The sequence below is a fragment of the Kogia breviceps genome, chromosome 10, assembly GCF_026419965.1.
Source record: "Kogia breviceps isolate mKogBre1 chromosome 10, mKogBre1 haplotype 1, whole genome shotgun sequence".
NCBI classification, from domain to species: Eukaryota; Metazoa; Chordata; class Mammalia; order Artiodactyla; family Physeteridae; genus Kogia; species Kogia breviceps.
Genome location: NC_081319.1, coordinates 40,206,186 through 40,226,692, shown reverse-complemented (window position 1 = coordinate 40,226,692; position 20,507 = coordinate 40,206,186). Strand labels below are relative to the sequence as shown.

Sequence of the window (20,507 nt, the reverse complement as noted above, 5' to 3'; positions counted from 1 at the left end):
TGGTAGTTCTGGAAGGAGAAGAGCTGTGTAGGATAAGTTATGCTGAAGTAATAAATGACCTCAAATCTCAATGGCAACCTAACAACAGCAATCTAACTGGAATTCTGTCTAACCCTTAGTGGGTTAGCTTTGGCTCTTGGGTTAACTTTGGCTCTACTTGGTGTCCTTTCGATCCATGACCAAGGGTGCAAGGGCAGACCCTATGTGGGTAAGGAGCACTGTGACAGAGGGAGAAGAGCAAGAGAGAAGAAACCACACGGTGGCTCTTAAAGTTGCTGTTTAGAAGAGAGACATGTCATTTCCACTCACATTTCACTGGTGAGGCAAGTCACTTGTATGTGCCTGATGTCAGTGGGTGGGGAAGTGTAACTCTATTTTGTAGAGAAGGAAAGCAAATACTTGGGAATAGCACAGTCCAGTCCAAGGAATTTACCCTAATTGCTAGGATTACAAAAATGTCTGAATAATTGTAGTAAGCACTGTCAGGGACAGGTAGCTGGGGGAGTCCTGGAGAAAATAGGATAAGTCAGAAAAAGACTGTAAGAACATGAAGTTATACCTGGGGGCTTTCTTCTTTCTGTTCCAGCTTTTATAGATTGGTGAGGACAAATTGGCATAGTCTCAGGGTCAGAGTTTCCCTTCAACTTCCTCTCTCCTAAAAAGTCATATTGAAGAACTTCCCTGGCGGTCCAGTGGTTAAGATTCTGTGCTTCCACTGCAGGGGTCATGGGTTTGATCCCTGGTCAGGAAACGAAGATCCTGCATGCCATGTGATGCAGCCTAAATAAATAAATAGTCATATTGAAAAGAGTTCAATGTATGCATCCCCTTCTTTCTATTCTGTTTCATTACTCTATTGCTACACTACTGCTAAAGCACTTTTATTTACGATGGCTTGATAGTGTGTTGTCATATTTTAGAAGACAAGTCTTCTTAGTCTTTATTTTCATAATTTTCTTGACTATTCTTTTATATTTTCTTTAAAGGAATTTTAAAATTATCTTGTCTAGAGCCATAAAAAAATCTCTGTTGTGATTCTTACTGGTGTTGCATTGAGTTTGTTTAATTTGGAAGGAATTGATTGGCTTGCAGTATAATTCACCTTGTCCAGAAGCATGGCATGACTCTTCATCTACCTGCATATCCTATTATGATCTCCTGAATAAACTGACATTCTAGAAGGGAGATAGATGGAGAAACATAAACGTAAACATGTAGTGTGGTGTGATTGAGAAGAGACCAGGTTGGACATAAGAGGGAGTTACACCTCTGCCTGTGGCATTGGAGTATGAGTCAAGGCTTACTGGAGCAGGAGAACCTGAGTGGTCACAAAGGGACAGTAGTCAGCAGTGGACTGAGACTTTAGTCAAGGAGTCTGCAGCACTTCAGGTTCTGTAACAGCAGTTCTCTAACACTGCTTCTCTTTCTCTGGGCCATGTTGCTGGAGGTCTTTGACTCAGGTTTGTGTGGAGACAGATAATGCAAACTTCTGATGGGGTCATATGCCTTACAGATACTGAAATGGAAGATAGACAGCTTCCCAGAAGACACTGTAGGGCCTGTGGCTCTACCTAACTGATGGGACTTGGTTCAAAACTCAGTATTGTAGAAACTCCTTAGAACACAGGGAATTGACTACAGCTGGAACCTAGACCAGCAGAGCCAGAAGCTGGGCATTGCATGCCCTACACAGGGTCTGAGAATAGAAGCCCAGGTACTGTTCCGTCATGGCCATGGTATTACCTGCCGCTTCCATGAAGAGTTGGAGATGTGAGAGTAGTGGGGGTTGTTGAAGTCTCTGCCTTAAAAGAAATAGTATGTTAATCATGGGGCTTATCCAAAGTGGCTGAGCTGTTTGGTGCTAGCAGCAACCTGATAATCCAGACCCTGGGCTGCTAGCTGAGGACCTGATCTCTTCCCCTCCACTCTCCTCCTCTCCTGTTCCTTTAAGATGGCTGACAAAGGCCAAAATGTGATGGGAAGAAGGGAGGGAGGCTATGCCAAATGGTCCTGAGTGAGGTAACTGGCGGGAGCACGCAGTGCTCAGGTGGCTTTGTAGCTGGGCACTACTGATGGAGGGGAGCCTCTGGCTGCTGTGTGGCTCCAGTAGGGGCCTTTCCCTCTCTGGCACTCACACCAAGGCAGGTATGTATATTGTGGGGCTTAGGGTCTCAAGTTTTGGGGGACTTTGGGGATCCCCCATTAAGGTATGTTATTCTCATTTGTGATTTTCCAGGTATGGAGGGCAGGGGGTGGTACTTGTGGAAGCAGAGCTGGAGGAGGTGGCTCTCCCTCCCTGACCAGGCCCGTGATACTTCCTTGTAGCCAAAGCAGCAGCCTGTGGCCTCTATAGCTACAGCCTGTGTGGTGTATGCTCAGAGCTTCGCTTGATAGACTAACAGGTGAGTCAGTGAGCTGTGTCCAGCAGGTGGTACAAGGATTAAGAGAATGTGTGGAAAGATTTAACAGTGTAGGATTGAGGCTGCTATATTTAGAAGGCCTGCTTGCAAGGTTGGCCCTTTGCTGGCATCTGGGAACTTGGCACTTGACCTATTCCCTAACTAACAGGTATAGTTCACTGTACCTTGACACCTGCCTTCCTTTTGGGAGTCGGGAATTTTTATAGCTTCTCAGCTGAGGGTGCCTACATGACTAACCCCCAATAAAAACCTTGGGCACCTGAGGCTTTAGTGGCCTTCCCTGAGTAGAAACACTGCACATATGTTACTGAATTTTTCACTGTTGGAAACTCACTTTGTCCCCTTATGGGAGGGAGAGAGCATGAGGAAGCATGTGCATGGATTTCTCCAGACTCTGCCTGTGTCATTTTCCCTTGCCGATCCTGTTGCATATCTTTGTGCTGTTATAAACCCTAACTGTGAGTACAACTGTGTTGAATCCTTAGAGTCCTTCTAGTGAGTCACTGATTGGGGTGGGGGTGGTGATCTTGGGTACCCCTGATACAGGGATCCAAGTAAATGTAATTTTGGTATCAGTGCCAGAGAAGTTTGGAAGCCAAAGCATTGAATGCCTAGCACCTGGCTGGGAAGCTGTGCTTGAGCCAAGTTCTCAGCAGGGCCAACCTTTACTCTTCTGAAGTGGCCAGAGTTGAATCCCTGGACTTAAGGAGTCAATGAAAGGAGACACTACACAGTTCAGCAGAGGGAAGAATACCAGTGGGAAGAAAAGAGTTCCGCATCACCCATAGGGCCTATAGCAACCAGTACTCCATTGCCAAAGATGCTCCCTTGCCCTAGTCCTAGAGACCACTGGCACCCCAGAGACCAGTGGCAGCTGCAGATCAAGTTCATGACTGTCTAAGAGGGAGGTGTCTAGACCTCTTAAGTTATAGTCAGGAGCGCATGGGCTCTGAGGTATTGAAGGGGAAGATGGGATTGGCTCTGACACTCCAGTGGTGCCAAAACTCTTTTGTGGAACCAGGATTCCATCTGAAAGCCTAGCTGTCAAACCTGAAATAGTGACTGTGTCTCCAACTGGGAGAGGCATAGTTCCTCTCCCGTGCCCCGCTCAAGTCTGACAGATAGGAGTCCTGTGGATGTCTTTCCTGTCAAGTCTTCAACTACCAAGTCCCTGAGGCAATGGGCAGTATCTAGGGCAGGCCTGGTATGGTAGTCCCCTCCTAGCCCCTACCATACCCCAGACCTAATAGAAGATGTGGCACCCCAAAGAAGCAATTCCCTGTGCCCAGGATATCCCATAGGAGAACTTAGAGATCCTGAAGGAAGTTGCAGAGGACAGAGACTTAAGGGCAGTGAGGGATCAGGAAAGATCTTCATCTGGTAAAACGCAAGGGTTTTCCCTGGTGGCTTGTCATGGTGGTGTTCTGGAAGGCTGCCTTCAAGCACCAGGTCATTTCTGGCCTGAGATGGGTCCCGTGTTTTGGTGATGGTGAGTTCTCTGAGGTGTCTCTGAGCAAGCAGGTGGCCCTGAGACTGCTCAGCCAGTACTTTAACCTGGCCACCTGCAGGAACCTGGTTGCTTATAGGAAGGCCACATACCAGGCCTTGGAGAAAACCAGGGTATGAATTGGCAAGCCCTTCTTAGCAGTCCTGAAGAGCTGGAGATCAGCCAGAGTCCATGTTGGAATGGGCCCATAGGGGCTTCAAGCTGATTGGCCTCCAACCCAACAACTGACTAGCTGGTAAACTGAAGGTGGGTTGTGCAGGCAGTGAAACATGGAATCAAAAAAAAGGAAAACAGGACCTGAAGACACACAGCTACCATTTCTGACAACTGCCCACTATCTGAATGCCAAAAGTCAAATTGCTACAATAATGGCAGAGACCTCAGGGGAGAAGACCAGAGTCCAAAACAAATAACTTTGGATATAACAAACAAGTGCAGTCTAGAATAGGGCTTGGCAAACTTTTTATGTAAAGGGCCAGATGGTAAATATTTTATGCCTTGTGGGCTTCATGGTTTCTGGTTTCTGTAGCAACTACTCAACTCTGCTGTTGTATAAAAGCAGCCAAATAGGTAAATGAATGGACATTGCTATGTTCCAATAAAACTTTTTTTGTGGACATGAAATTTGAATTACATATGATTTTCATGTGTCATGTGATAATATTCTGTTTTTTACTTTTTCAACCGTTTAAAAATATAAACACTCTTCTTAGCTCATGAATGGTATAAAAACAGGCAGTAGACCAGATTTGTTCTGTGCATAGTTTGCCAACCCCTGGTCCAGCACTTAGCTCTTTGTCCTGTGGTAGGGGCGTCTCTGTCTCCTTCTGTCCACTCTTTGAGGATGGGCTCTACCTCTGCCCAATGTGCCAGGTCCAGTTCAATTGAAGGACAGTAAAATTGAAGAAAGTAGAGACAGTAACCACCAAGTTGAACTTTAAAAGGAGAATGATTTTTCATGTTGTCATGAATGGCAAAGGTATTTTGTAGTACACTGAGCTAGAAAGGATCTTTAACTTCCTTGAATGCTGTGCAGAGTGTCCAACATGGACAGAGGCACCTGCTGGTGAAGTCCTGGACTGTGCCTGTCATCCAACACCTCTTGCCGCTCAGTCTCATGATGGGGAGAGAGGATGACACCTAAGAGTCAGTTGAGGGATCCTCAGCTGTGTGAGGCTCAACTCAGCTGTGTGAGGCTACTCTGTGTACCTCAGTTTTCCCACCTGCTTAGTGGGATCAGAGCCACCCTGTCTCTGGCAGGGGGAGGCTCTGAGCAGACTGAGGAGCCACCTCCTGTGTGCTGCTCAGATCTAGCCACTGGGAGTGGTCAAATGTGGTACTCATTTTTTTTCTTCTAAAACTTTAGAACTTGCAATAGTAAGATTACTGGATTTTTTTTTCCCCTCTTGCATTTATCTTCAGGAACCTGGTTGCTTATAGGAAGGCCATGTCAGAAAAACAGTAGCTAAGTCACTCAAACCACAGTGCTAACATGGTTGTGACTTGAAAAATTGCCCAAGATCCTTATCAAACAACACTATAATTTTATTTTTAAATTTAAAAAAAAATTTATTTATTTATTTTTGGCTGCGTTGGGTCTGTGTTGCTGCGCGCGGGCTTTCTCTAGTTGCGGCAAGCGGGCTTCAGTAGTTTAGCACACAGGCTCTAGAGCGCAGGCTCAGTAGTTGTGGCACACGGACCTAATTGCTCCGCAGCATGTGGGATCTTCCCGGACCAGGGCTGGAACCCATGTACCCTGCATTGGCATGCGGATTCTTAATCACTGCGCCACCAGGGAAGCCCCTTATTTTTTAATTTTAAACTGCTTCATTTTTCACAGGGATGTGCAGTTCTGGATGAACGTGTAGATTTGGGACATTTTACGGGACAGAATGATGGTTTTCTAAGGCATGTAGGAGGCTGTATCGTGTACATGTCTTTCTTGAATCATCTGACACATTTTCCTCAGCTTAGTACAGAAGCCAGGGTTGCTGTTGGGGTCCATTTAGAGTATTTCCCCAGATGGTGATTATTTCAACAGAGCTGATGTCATCATCACTTTGAGGACCATGTTTTTTTCAATACCGAGGACAAGGCCACCCTTGGCTAAATCCCTCCAACTAACCACACTGTAACCCTCTGAGGAGCCCAAGAAGGAGTGGGTCAAATTATAAGCTTCCATATATCTTGTAGACAGGTATACCTTATCAGTATCTCCCTCTCTTTCTCACTGATGTGAGGGGTGTCAAGGAGGAAGCTTAGGGGTACTGCTAAGACCCTCCTCTAGTGATGCACTGCCTTCCGCAGGGATCAGACACATGTTCTTTTTGTTTCCTCTCATTGAAGAGGTGGCAGGGAAAGCTTAAGCTTCCATCCACGATGGTTTTGTGTTTTGTGTGTGTGTGTGTGTGTGTGTGTGTGTGTGTGTGTGGTGGTGGTGGTGGTGGTGGTGGTGTTTTTTTTTCTTTTTTATTGGAGTATAGTTGGTTTACAATGTTGTGTTAGTTTCAGGCACCCAAGATGTTAAAGCCTTGCCTTTTAAAATTCCATGGTAATTTGTTTTTCTTGTTTTTTTAAAAATAAATTTATTTTTTTTTGGCTGTGTTGGGTCTTTGTTGCTGAGTGCAGGATTTCTCTAGTTGCGACGAGCGGGGGCTACTCTTCAGCGAGCAGGGGCTACTCTTCATTGCAGTGCACGGGCTTCTCATTGCAGTGGCTTTTCTTGCAGAGCACAGGCTCTAGGCATGTGGGCTTCGGTAGTTGTGGCACACAGGGTCAGTAGTTGTGGCTCGCGGGCTCCAGAGCACAGGCTCAGTAGTTGTGGCGCACAGGCTTAGTTGCTCCATGGCATGTGGGATCTTCCCGGACCAGAGCTTGAACCCGTGTCCCCTGCATTGGCAGGAGGATTCTTAACCACTGCGCCACCAAGGTAAATTTTTTTTTTAATCCTGATTTTTTTTTAACATCTTTATTGGAGTATAATTGCTTTACAATGGTGTGTTAGTTTCTGCTTTACAACAAAGTGAATCAGTTATACATATACATATGTTCCCATATCTCTTCCCTCTTGCGTCTCCCTCCCTCCCACCCTCGCTATCCCACCCCTCTAGGTGGTCACAAGCCACCTAGCTGATCTCCCTGTGCCATGTGGCTGCTTCCCACTAGCTAGCCACCCTACGTTTGGTAGTGTATATATGTCCATGCCACTCCCTCAGTTTGTCACAGCTTACCCTTCCCCTTCCCCATATCCTCAAGTCCATGTTCTAGTAGGTCTGTGGTTTTGTTTTGTTTTGTTTTGTTTTGCGTTACTGGGCCTCTCACTCTTGTGGCCTCTCCTGTTGCGGAGCACAGGCTTTGGACACGCAGGCTCAGCGGCCATGGCTCACGGGCCTAGCTGCTCTGTGGCATGTGGGATCCTCCCAGACCAGAGCACGAACCCTTGTCCCCTGCATATTGGCAGGTGGACTCTCAACCACTGTGCCACCAGGGAAGCCCCTAGGTCTGTGTTTTATTCCCATCCTACACCTAGGCTCTTCATGACATTTTTTCTTTTTCTTAGATTCCATATGTATGTGTTAGCATATGGTATTTGTTTTTCTCCTTCTGACTTACTTCACTCTGTATGACAGACTCCAGGTCCATCCACCTCACTACAAATAACTCAATTTTGTTTCTTTTTATGGCTGAGTAATATTCCATTGTATATATGTGCCACATCTTCTTTATCCATTCATCTGTTGATGGACACTTAGGTTGCTTCCATGTCCTGGCTATGGAAATAGAGCTGCAATGAACATTTTGATACATGACTCTTTTTGAATTATGGTTTTCTCAGGGTATATGCCCAGTAGTGGGATTGCAGGGTCATATGGTAGTTCTATTTGTAGTTTTTTAAGGAACCTCCATACAGTTCTCCATAGTGGCTGTGTCAATTTACATTCCCACCAACAGTGCAAGAGTGTTCCCTTTTCTCCACACCCTCTCCAGCATTTATTGTTTCTAGAGTTTTTGATGATGGCCATTCTGACCGGTGTGAGATGATATCTCATTGTAGTTTTGATTTGCATTTCTCTAACGATTAATGATGTTGAGCATTCTTTCATGTGTTTGTTGGCAATCTGTATATCTTCTTTGGAGAAATGTCTATTTAGGTCTTCTGCCCATTTTTGAATTGGGTTGTTTGTTTTTTTGTTATTGAGCTGCATGAGTTGCTTGTAAATTTTGGAGATTAATCCTTTGTCAGTTGCTTCATTTGCAACTATTTTCTCCCATTCTGAGGGTTGTCTTTTGGTTTTGTTTATGGTATCCTTTGCTGTGCAAAAGCTTTTAAGTTTCATTAGGTCCCATTTGTTTATTTATGTTTTTATTTCCATTTCTCTAGGAGGTGGGTCAAAAAGGATCTTGCCGTGATTTATGTCATAGAGTGTTCTGCCTATGTTTTTCTCTAAGAGTTTGATAGTGTCTGGCCTTACATTTAGGTCTTTAACCCATTTTGAGTTTATTTTTGTGTATGGTGTTAGGGAGTGTTCTAATTTCATACTTTTACATGTTCCTGTCCAGTTTTCCCAGCCCCACTTATTGAAGAGGCTGTCTTTTCTCCACTGTATATTCTTACCTCCTTTATGAAAGATAAGGTGACCATATGTGTGTGGGTTTATCTCTGGGCTTTCTATCCTGTTCCATTGATCTATATTTCTGTTTTTGTGCCAGTACCATACTGTCTTGATTACTGTAGCTTTGTAGTATAGTCTGGAGTCAGGGAGCCTGATTCCTCCAGCTCCATTTTTCATTCTCAAGATTGCTTTGGCTACTCTGGGTCTTTTGTGTTTCCATACAAATAGTGAAATTTTTTGTTCTAGTTCTGTAAAAAATGCCAGTGGTAGATTGATAGGGATTGCACTGAATCTGTAGATTGCTTTGGGTAGTAGAGTCATTTTCATAATGTTGATTCTTCCAATCCAAGAACATGGTATATCTCTCCATCCATTTGTATCATCTTTAATTTCTTTCATCAGTGTCTTATAATTTTCTTCATACAGGTCTTTTGTCTCCTTAGGTAGGTTTATTCCTAGATATTTTATTCTTTTTGTTGCAGTGGTAAATGGGAATGTTTCTTAATTTCACTCTCAGATTTGTCATCATTAGTATATAAGAATGCCAGAGATTTTTGTGCATTAATTTTGTATTGTGTTACTTTACCAAATTCATTGATTTGCTCTAGTAGTTTTCTAGTAGCATCTTTAGAATTCTCTATGTATACTATCATGTCATCTGCAAACAGTGACAGCTTTACTTCTTCCTTTCCGATTTGGATTCCTTTTATTTCTTTTTCCTCTCTGATTGCTATGGCTAGAACTTCCAAAACTAGGTTGAATAAGAGTGGTGAGAGTGGGCAACCTTGTCTTGTTCCTGATCTTAGTGGAAATGGTTTCAGTTTTTCACCTTTGAGGACGATGTTGGCTGTGGATTTGTCATATATGGCCTTTATTATGTTGAGGAAAGTTCCCTCTATGCCTACTTTCTGCGGGGTTTTTATACTAAATGGGTGTTGAATTTTGTCAAAAGCTTTCTCTGTATCTGTTGAGATGATCATATGATCTTTCTCCTTCAGTTTGTTGATATGGTGTATCACATTGATTGATTTGCATATATTGAAGAATCCTTGCATTCCTGGAATAAACCCCACTTGATCATGGTGTATGATCCTTTTAATGTGCTGTTGGATTCTGTTTGCTAGTATTTTGTTGAGGATTTTTGCGTCTATGTTCATCAGTGATATTGGCCTGTAGTTTTCTTTCTTTGTGACGTCTTTGTCTGGTTTTGGTATTAGGGTGATGGTGGCCTCATAGAATGAGTTTGGGAGGGTTCCTCCCTCTGCTGTCTTTTGAAAGAGTTTGAGAAGGATAGGTGTTAGCTCTTCTGTACATGTTTGATAGAATTTGCCTGTGAAGCCATCTGGTCCCGGGCTTTTGTTTGTTGGAAGATTTTTAATCACAGTTTCAATTTCAGTGCTTGTGATTGGTCTGTTCACATTTTCTATTTCTTCCTGGTTCAGTCTTGGCAGCTTGTGCATTTCTCAGAATTTGTCCATTTCTTCCAGGTTGTCCATTTTTTTGGCATAGAGTTGCTTGTAGTAATCTCTCATAATCTTTTGTATTTCTGCAGTGTCAGTGGTTACTTCTCCTTTTTCATTTCTAACTCTATTGATTTGAGTCTTCTCCCTTTTTTTCTTGATGAGTCTGGCTAATGGTTTATCAATTTTGTTTATCTTCTCAAAGAACCAGCTTTTAGTTTTATTGATCTTTGCTATCGTTTCCTTCATTTCTTTTTCATTTATTTCTGATCTGATTTTTATAATTTCTTTCCTTCTGCTAAATTTGGGGGGTTTTTGTTCTTCTTTCTTTAATTGCTTTAGGTGCAAGGTTAGGTTGTTTATTCGAGTCTTTCCTGTTTCTTAAGGTAGGATTGTATTGCTATAAACTTCCATCTTAGAACTGCTTTTGCTGCATACCATAGGTTTTGGGTCGTCGTGTCTCCATTGTCATTTGTTTCTAGGTATTTTTTGATTTCCTCTTTGATTTCTTCAGTGATCACTTCGTTATTAAGTAGTGTATTGTTTAGCCTCCATGTGTTTGTATTTTTACAGATCTTTTTCTGTAATTGATATCTAGTCTCATAGCGTTGTGGTCGGAAAAGATACTTGATACGATTTCAGTTTTCTTAAATTTACCAAGGCTAGATTTGTGACCCAAGATATGATCTATCCTGGAGAATGTTCCATGAGCACTTGAGGAAAATGTGTATTCTGTTGTTTTTGGATGGAATGTCCTATAAATATCAATTAAGTCCATCTTGTGTAATGTATCATTTAAAACTTGTGTTTCCTTATTTATTTTCATTTTGGATGATCTGTCCATTGGTGAAAGTGGGGTGTTAAAGTCCCCTACTATGATTGTGTTACTGTCGATTTCCCCTTTTATGGCTGTTAGTATTTGCCTTATGTATTGAGGTGCTCCTATGTTGGGTGCATAAATATTTACAATTGTTATATCTTTTTCATGGATCGATCCCTTGAGCATTATGTAGTGTCCTTCTTTGTCTCTTGTAATAGTCTTTATTTTAAAGTCTATTTTGTCTGATATGAGAATTGCTACTCCAGCTTTCTTCTGATTTCCATTTGCATGGAATATCTTTTTCCATCCCCTCACTTTCAGTCTGTATGTGTCCCTAGGTCTGAAGTGGGTCTCTTGTAGACAGCATATATACGGGTCTTGTTTTTGTATCCATTTAGCCAGTCTGTGTCTTTTGGTGGGAGCATTTAACCCATTTACATTTAAGGTAATTAGCGATATGTATGTTCCTATTACCATTTACTTAATTGCTTCGGGTTGTTCTTGTAGGTCTTTTCCTTGTGTTTCTTTTTTTTGGGGGGCGGGGGTTTATTTTATTTACTTGAGCCCAGCTGCTCCGCGGCATGTGGGAACTTCCCAGACCGGGGCACGAACCCACATGCCCTCCGTCGGCAGGCAGACTCCCAACCACTGTGCCACCAGGGAAGCCCATCTTGTGTTTCTTGCCTAGAGAAGTTTCTTTAGCATTTGTTGTAAAGTTGGTTTGGTGGTGCTTAACTCTCTCAGCTTTTGCTTGTCTGTAAAGGTTTTAATTTCTCCATCAAATCTGAATGAGATCCTTGCTGGGTAGAGTAATCTTGGTTGTAGGTTTTTCTCCTTCATCACTTTAAATATGTCCTGCCACCCCCTTCTGGCTTGCAGAGTTTCTGCTGAAAGATCAGCAGTTAACCTTATGGGGATTCCCTTGTGTGTTATTTGTTGTTTTTCTCTTGCTGCTTTTAATATGTTTTCTTTGTATTTAATATTTGATAGTTTGATTAATATGTGTCTTCACATGTTTATTCTTGGATTTATCCTGTATGGGTCTCTCTGTGCTTCCTGGACTTGATTAACTATTTCCTTTCCCATATTAGGGAAGTTTTCAACTATAATCTCTTCAAATATTTTCTCAGTCCCTTTCTTTTTCTCTTCTTCTTCTGGGACCCCTATAATTCAAATGTTGGTGTGTTTAATGTTGTCCCAGAGGTCTCTGAGACTGTCCTCAGTTCTTTTCATTCTTTTTTCTTTTTTCTGCTCTGCAGTAGTTATTTCCACTATTTTATCTTCCAGGTCACTTATCTGTTCTTCTGCCTCAGTTATTCTGCTATTGATCCCATCTAGGGTATTTTTAATTTCATTTACTATATTGTTCATCGTTGCTTGGTTCCTCTTTAGTTCTTCTACGTCCTTGTTAAATGTTTCTTGCATTTTCTCTATTCTATTTCCAAGATTTTGGATCATCTTTACTATCATTATTCTGAATTCTTTTTCAGGTAGACTGCCTATTTCCCCTTCATTTGTTAGGTCCGGTGTGTTTTTATCTTGCTCCTTCATCTGCTGTGTGTTTTTCTGTCTTTTCATTTTGCTTATCTTACTGTGTTTGGGGTCTCCTTTTCGCAGGCTGCAGGTTCGTAGTTCCCGTTGTTTTTGGTGTCTTTCCCTGGTGGCTAAGGTTGGTTCAGTGGGTTGAGTAGGTTTCCTGGTTGAGGGGACTAGTGCCTGTGTTCTGGTGGGTGAGGCTGGATCTTGTCTTTCTGGTGGGCAGGTCCACGTCTGGTGGTGTGTTTTGGGGTGTCTGTAGCCTTATTATGATTTTAGGCAGCCTCTCTGCTAATGGATGGGGCTGTGTTCCTGTCTTGCTAGTTGTTTGGCATAGGGTGTCTGTCCAGCACTGTAGCTTGTTGGTCGTTGAGTGAAGCTGGGTCTTGGTGTTGAGATGGAGATCTCTGGGAGATTTTCGCCGTTTGATATTATGTGGAGCTGGGAGGTCTCTTGTGGACCAGTGTCCTGAAGTTGGTTCTCCCACCTCAGAGGCACAGCCCTGATGCCTGGCTGGAGCACCAAGAGCCTTTAATCCACACGTCTCAGAATAAAAGGGAGAAAAAGTAGAAGGAAGGAAGGAGGGAGGGAAGGAAGGAACAAAAAGAAAGAAAGAAGATAAAATAAAATAAAGTTATTAAAATAAAAAATAATTATTAAGAAGAAAAATTTCTTAAAGTAAAAAAAACAAAACAAAACAAAACAACCCAAAACGGGACGGTCAGAACCCTAGGACAAATGGTGAAAGCAAAGCTATACAGACAAAATCTCACACAGAAGCATAACATACACACTCCTCAATTTGGGATGATTCGTTGTCTATTTAGGTATTCCACAGATGGAGGGTACATCAAGTTGATTGTGGAGCTTTAATCTGCTGCTTCTGAGGCTGCTGGGAGAGATTTCCCTTTCTCTTCTTTGTTCGCACAGCTCCAGGAGTTCAGCTTTGGATTTGGCCCAGCCTTTGCATATAGGTCACAGGAGGGCGTCTGTTCTTCGCTCAGACAGGACGGGGTTAAAGGAGCAGCTGATTCGGGGTCTCTGGCTCACTCAGGCCAGGGGGAGGGAGGGGCACAGAGTGCGGGGTGAGCCTGTGGCGGCAGAGGCCAGCATGATGTTGTACCAGCCTGAGGCGCTCCTTGCGTTCTCCCGGGGAAGTTGTCCCTGGAGCCCGGGACCCTGGCAGTGGCGGGCTGCACAGGTTCCCGGGAGGGGAGGTGTGGAGAGTGATCTGTGCACGCACACAGGCTTCTTGGTGGCGGCAGCAGCAGCCTTAGCGTCTCATGTCTCTCTGGTGCCCACGCTGATAGCTGCGGCTCGCGCCCGTTTCTGGAGCTCCTTTAAGCGGCGCGCTTAATCCCCTCTCCTCGCGCACCAGGAAGCAATGAGGGAAGAAAAAGTCTCTTGCCACTTCCGCAGCTCCAGACTTCTCCCGGACTCCGTCCCGCTAGGCTAGCCGTAGTGCACTAACCCCTTGAGGCTGTGTTCACGCCGCCAACCCCAGTCCTCTCCCGGCATCTGACCGAAGTCCAAGCCTCAGCTCCCATCCCCTGCCCGTCACGGCTGGTCCGGCTGGTGAGCAGACAAGCGTCTCGGGCTGGTGAGTGCCGGTCGGCACCGATCCGCTACGCGGGAATCTCTTCGCTTTGCCCTCCGCACCCTGTTACTGCGCTCTCCTCCGTGGCTCTGAAGCTTCCCCTCTGCCACCCGCAGCCTCCACCCGTGAAGGGGCTTCTAGTGTGTGGGAACCTTTCCTCCTTCACAGCTCCCTCCCACTGGTGCAGGTCCCGTCCCTATTCTTTTGTCTCTATTTATTCTTTTTTCTTTTTCCCTACCCAGGTACGTGGGGAGTTTCTTGTCTTTTGGAAGGTCTGAGGTCTTCTGCCAGCGTTCAGTGGGTGTTCTATAGGAGCAGTTCCACGTGTAGATGTATTTCTGATGTATCTATGGGGAGGAAGGTGATCTCCACGACTTACTCTTCCGCCATCTTCTCTCCTCCTACTCCTCGGTAATTTGTTTTTAAGGAGAGTAAGGCAAGCTGCATTTTAGAAATGCTGTTGTAGTGGTTTTAATACCTTCTACTCTTTACTAGTGCTCTTGTATATAAAGTAAGGAAAAACGTTGTAATTTTAAAAATTCATTTTTCTTAAATTCCATTTATATTTTTGTGTTTAAAATTTTTATAAACCTTTTTTTGGGGGGGTAACTGGAGCCATGTAACAAGTATGGGAAAAAACTATGCCTTGTCAGAACAGTTTTGCTGATTTGTTTTTTTTTTTTCGGTACGCGGGCCTCTCACTGTTGTGGCCACTCCCGTTGCGGAGCACAGGCTCCGGACGTGCAGGCTCAGCGGCCATGGCTCACGGGCCCAGTCGCTCCGTGGCATGTGGAATCTTCCCGGACCGGGGCACGAACCCGTGTCCCATGCATCGGCAGGTGGACTCTCAACCACTGCGCCACTAGGGAAGCCCCAGTTTTGCTGATTTTTAGGGTGGAAAGATGATGGGTACTTAGAATTTACCTTATTATATTTAATTAAGATCAGTATTTCTCTAAAAACTTAAGTAAACAGGGAATGGGTGTAGACTGGAGGTCTTAACTCAAGCGTTAAGGCGAGAGGTGAGAGGAGCTGAGATTCTGGATGGGATAAGGAGGGGCTGAGACTTCTGGTTCAGGTGAGAAGGCACAAGTGGCCACAGCTGAGACTCAGAAGGGTTCTCAGGAATAATCCTGATAGGCCTGGGTTCTCAAGGCTGCTATTTCTTTCCCCAGTTCTGTCTTTTAAGGACTCTGCCAGACTTGGTAAAGAGGAGAAGCCTAGATATCTGCGCCTAGGTACCTTTCTCTTCTCTGAAATGCTAGCTTATTTCTCAGAGATTCAGTGCGTCTCTGTTTCTTGGGGAGGGAGGCAGAGATGAACATTGAGGTGGCCATCAACGTTAATCAGATCAGCATTCACGCCTGTGTTTGCCGTTGTGCTAGGCACTTTATAATGATTTCTGCATTTAGTTTTTTTTTTTAACTTTTTGAGCTTATAGAAAAACATAACTAAGTTTAATAAGAATTTAGGGCATTCTAAAACATAAGGGTAACTTTTAATAAAAACGTGGGGTTATTAAAGTCCTAAAATGCACTATTAAAGTTCCCTTCATCAGAGTTCACACAAATAATTATATTACCTTAATAGTATCTCATAGTCTGGTCTTATACACTGGACTTCTTTTTAACTATTATTGAAATGTTCAAGCATATCTAAAAGTAGAAGAAAAGAGTTAATGAACCCTCATGTATCCATCAACCTACTTCAGTAACTATCAGCTCATGGCCAGTTTTGTTTCATCTCCAACCTTACTGGATTATTTTAAAGCAAATTTAAGACATCGTACTGTTTCATCCATAATTCCAGTCCTGTGTTTATCCTTAAAACAATTTTATGAGGTAAAGAGAGTCCCCCTTTGGGAGACATCTGGTTCAGAGGGATTTCATGACTTTCTTATAATCACACATAAACACCTAAATTGAACTCAGATTGCTCTGACTCTCAAAACCATGAGTTTTCTGTGATGCCTTCTTGACTTCTTTTCATCCTAGAAAACTATTCAATGATAAAAGAACATGGAGAATTCACCTTATTGTTCTGATGCTTCATCCCACCCTTGCTCCCCTGACCCCATCTTCTTTTCTACACCCAAAGTGTAATTTATTGATTCTTGGGTACAGGACTGTGTAAAATTCTGTGAATTAGCCAAACAGAATGTAAGTACACTGTCTTTATTCTCAAAGAGCCAGTAGTCTTTGGGAAATAATGCATAGAAATAGGAAATAATGACACCTGGCAATTATGATGAAGACAGTTAAAACAAAATAGTTCAGGGAAAGACATGACTAAGTGTTAGCCTGTAGCTGTTAAAACAATGCACAGCCACAAAGAATGGTCTTAGGTTTTGGATTGACAATCAAATTAATGGTACACAATGCATTTTAACTCTGCATTAAATCTAGGTAGCTTCATGAAAGGATACAGGACATAACACATAGCAGCTACATCATTGGTATTTTCCTCAGGGGATTTTGCATTAGCGATGGTCAGTTTCCAGACCCTAGGACCACAGATACCAACCTTGATTATCAGAGATGAGAGTGACTTGGGAGCAAATCACTTTCTAACAGGGAAGTAACTGCCTTATTTCTACCACCTCCCCAACACTTTATTGACATTGCTTTGTATAATCTAGGTCCTTTACATTTTCATTTAAATATTAGAATTGGCTTATCAGTTTCTACAGTAAGATTATTTTTTTAATATAAATTTATTTATTTATTTTTGGCTGCGTTGGGTCTTCGTTGCTGCACGTGGGCTTTCTCTAGTTGCGACGAGCAGGAGCTACTCTGTTTCGGTGTGTGGGCTTCTCATTGAGGTGTCTTCCCTTGTTGCGGAGCACGGGCTCTAGGCACGCGGGCTTCAGTAGTTGTGGCACGTGGGCTCAGTAGTTGTGGTATGTGGGCTCAGTAGTTGCGGCTCGCGGGCTCTAGAGCGCAGGCTCAGTAGTTGTGCAAAGGCTTAGTTGCTCTGCAGCATGTGGGATCTTCCTGGACCAGGGCTCGAACCCGTGTGCCCTGCATTGGCAGGCAGATGCTTAACCACTGCGCCACCAGGGAAGCCCTACAATGAGATTTTGATTAGAATGGCTTTGAATTTTTACATCAGTATGGGGGAGAACTAACATCTTAACATTATTGAGTCTTCTAGTCCATCAACACGGTATATCTTCACTTATATAGAGCTTTATCTTAGGAATCTTACTGTTTTTGATGTACATGTCTGGCACATATTTTGTTAAATTTATCTCTCAGTGTTTCTTTTTTTTTTTTTTGATGTTAGTGTATTGGAATGACACTATTTTTTAAGGTTTTTAAAAATAAAAATTTCATTTTAAAATAGTTTCAGATTTACAGAAAAATTGCAAGGATAGTATATAAAAAGAATTCTCATATATCCCACATCTAGTTTTCCCTGTTATTAACATCTTACATTAGTATGGTATTCTTGTCACAATTAATAAACCGTTTTTTATGTTATTATTAACTAAAGTCCATACTTTATTCAGATTTCCTTAGTTTTTACCTAATGTCCTCTTTCTGTTCCAATATCCCATTCAAGCTGTCGTACTACATTGGTTGTCATGTCTCCAAGGAGGTGTTTTGGTCTGGTATTTTGTGGATTGTCCTTTAATTGGGATTTGTCCAATTGTTTTTTGTTTGTTTTACATTTGGGACATTTATTATTACAAAAATAAACATCCAGGGTTTGTGTAACCAGAGAAAGTGGGTACAAATCCTCATTTCTTTAGGTGTCACTTTGAGTAAGAGGTACTGTTTTAGTATTCTTCAGCTGTCATACCTGAATATCACAGATTGGGTGACTTAAACAACAGACATTTATTTTCTCATAGTTTTGGAGGCTGGAAGTCCAAGATTAAGGTGCCAGCAGGGTTGGTTTCTAGTGAGAACTTTCTTCCTGGCTTGCAGGTAGCCGCCTTCTCACTGTGTGTCCTCGCATGGCCTTTCCTCTGTTCACATTCACATTCCTGGCATCTCTTCCTCTGTTTATAAGGATACCATAACTTTATGACCTAATTTAACTTTAATTATCTCCCAAAAGGCCCTGTCTTCCAATGGAGTCACATTGAGGGTTAGACTTCAACCTATGAATTTTAGGGGGATGCAGTTCAGTCCATAACATTCCATCCTCGGCCCACCCCCCCATTCACATCCTTCTAGCATGCAAAATACATTTACCCCAATCCAACAGCCCCAAAAGTTTTAACCCATTCCATCATACTCCAAGTCCAAATTCTCATCTATTTATCATTGAAATCAGGTATGGGTGAGACTTGAGATATTGATGTTTTTTCTGATTAGACTGAGATAACGGTTTTCTGGGAGGAACACCGCAGAGGTGAAATACTATTCTTATCACATCATGCCAATGGTAGATAGTATCAGCATTACTTACCACTGTTAATGTTAACCTTGATCGTTTGGCAGAAGGAGGGTCGTCAGGTTTCTACACTGTAAAGTTACTACCCTGCCTTCCCCATACCTTATACTCTGGAAAGAAGGCACTACGCAGAGCCCACTTGAAGCGTGGGTAGTTACACTCCACGTCTTTGAGGGTCGAGTAACTACATAAATTGTTTGGAATTGTTCTGCATGGGAAACTTGTCTATTCTCCTCCATTTATTTATTTATTTGATCATTTATTTATATCAGTATGAGTCATGGATATGTATTTTATACTTTGGGTTATAACCCAGTATCACTTTATTTATTTTGTTGCTCATATTGTTTCAGGAGCTCTTTAGTTGGTTCTTGTGTCCCTTTGACATACTCCCAATATTGTGTTTTTTTGCCTTTTTTAAGTACTTCCTTCCTTTCTGGCTCTACAGTATGTTCCATGCTCATTTTGTTTATGTCCTGCTCCAGTCCTCAGATCAGCCGTTGCTCCTTTCATTGGAGAATGATATTAGAAACCAAGATCTGTATGCTAGGTGTGCCCTTTGCTACTGGAGTGTCATTGCTTCCAGGCCCTCTCAGCTGACAGAGCAAAGAAATGTGATTGTGTATATACTCGTTTATAAATATTTCTTTATGTAATTATATTAAGCTAAACATGAGTTCGTTCTGATGCCTCCAACTCAAATCCATTACCATATGGATCATTCTAGCCTCCTCAACTTGCTTATTTATAACCTCCCACCAACAGTGAGAAACCTGACTTCCACTATTCACCATCCATTCACTTAATTTTTCAATTCCAGTTTATAAGTATAGTGACTTCAGAATTGTTTACCCTGTGCCCCTGTGGAAAACAACTTTATCAATTAGCGTATAGTACTTATTTATATTTAGTTCCTTTTGTCTACAGACTCCACTCGTTTCCAAAGTAATACTTAGATTAGCTCCTTTTTTCTCCACCACCGTTAGGGAGGTTATTTCATATATTTGTAATACATTTTTTTCACATTCTGCATTCCATCCTGGGATCCCCTGACCTCCTAAATAAATTTTTAAAATTTACACACATTAAGGTTTATACTTTGTGCTATAAGGTTCTGGGGTTTTGATAAGTGCATAGTGCCATGTATCCACCATTACAGTATTATACAGAATAGTTTCACCCCTCTAAAAAAATCCTTGCTTCACCAGCCAAACCCTCCTGTTTTTTTTTTTTTTTTCCTTTGGCTGCACCACACAGCATGTGGGATCTTAGTTCCTTGACCAGGGATCGAACCCTTGCCTCCTGCAGTGGAAGTGCCTCCTGCAGTGGAAGCGTAGAGTCTTAACCGCTGGACCATCAGGTAAGTCCCGGATTTTGCTTCTTTAGCCTATTTTTAAGGTGGATTGCATTGATTGCTTTTCAAGGTTGAACCAGCTTTGCAAACCTATAGTAAGTCCCCCCTGGTTGTGGTGTATAGTTCTTCTTATACATTTTTGGGTTTGACTTGCTTGTATTTTGTTGGGGGTTTTTGTGTCTGTATTCATGAGATATACTGATCTGTGGTTTTCCTTTCTAATGTCTTTGTCTGGTTTGGAGTATTCTAATGTCTTTTCTGGTATTAGGGTAATGCTGGCCTCATAGATGAGTTCGGAAGGGCTCCCCCTGCCTCTGTTTTCTGGAAGAGGTGTGCAAGTCTTTTGTGGTACAAAAGTTTTAATTTTGATGAAGTCCAGTTTATTTATTTTTTCTTTATGGATCATGGTTTTGGTGTCATGACTAAGAACTCTGCCTAGCCCTAGGTCTTGAAGGTGTTCTCTTATATTTTCTTCTAAAAGTTTTATAGTTTTACATTTAAGTCTAATATCCATTTTGAATAATTTTTTGTATAAAGTATGAGGTTTTAGGTTGATGTTAATCTTTTTACCCACGATGTCCAGTTGTTCCAGCACAATTTGTTGAAAAGACTCTTCTTCCTCTATTGAATTGCTTTTGCACCTTCATCAAAAATCAATTTGATGTGTTCATGTTGGCTTCTTTCTGGGTTCTCAGTACTCTTTCATTGATTTGTCTCTATTCTTCCACCAATATTATGCTGTTTTGGTTATTGTAGTGACCAAATAGTAAGTAATAATTTTAATATCAGCCATAGT

General features: G+C 42.4%; 1 long non-coding RNA gene across 10 annotated transcripts in view; it reads left to right on the top strand.

Moving 5' to 3' along the window:
- LOC131764090 (uncharacterized) overlaps positions 1–20,507 on the top strand; it is a 119,002-nt gene that overhangs the window by 2,910 nt on the left and 95,585 nt on the right. For all 10 annotated transcript variants that reach the window (XR_010842586.1, XR_010842585.1, XR_010842589.1 and 7 more), the window contains exon 2: positions 19,615–19,717. This is a non-coding gene — a long non-coding RNA (uncharacterized lncRNA). The remainder of the gene's footprint in view (positions 1–19,614; positions 19,718–20,507) is intronic.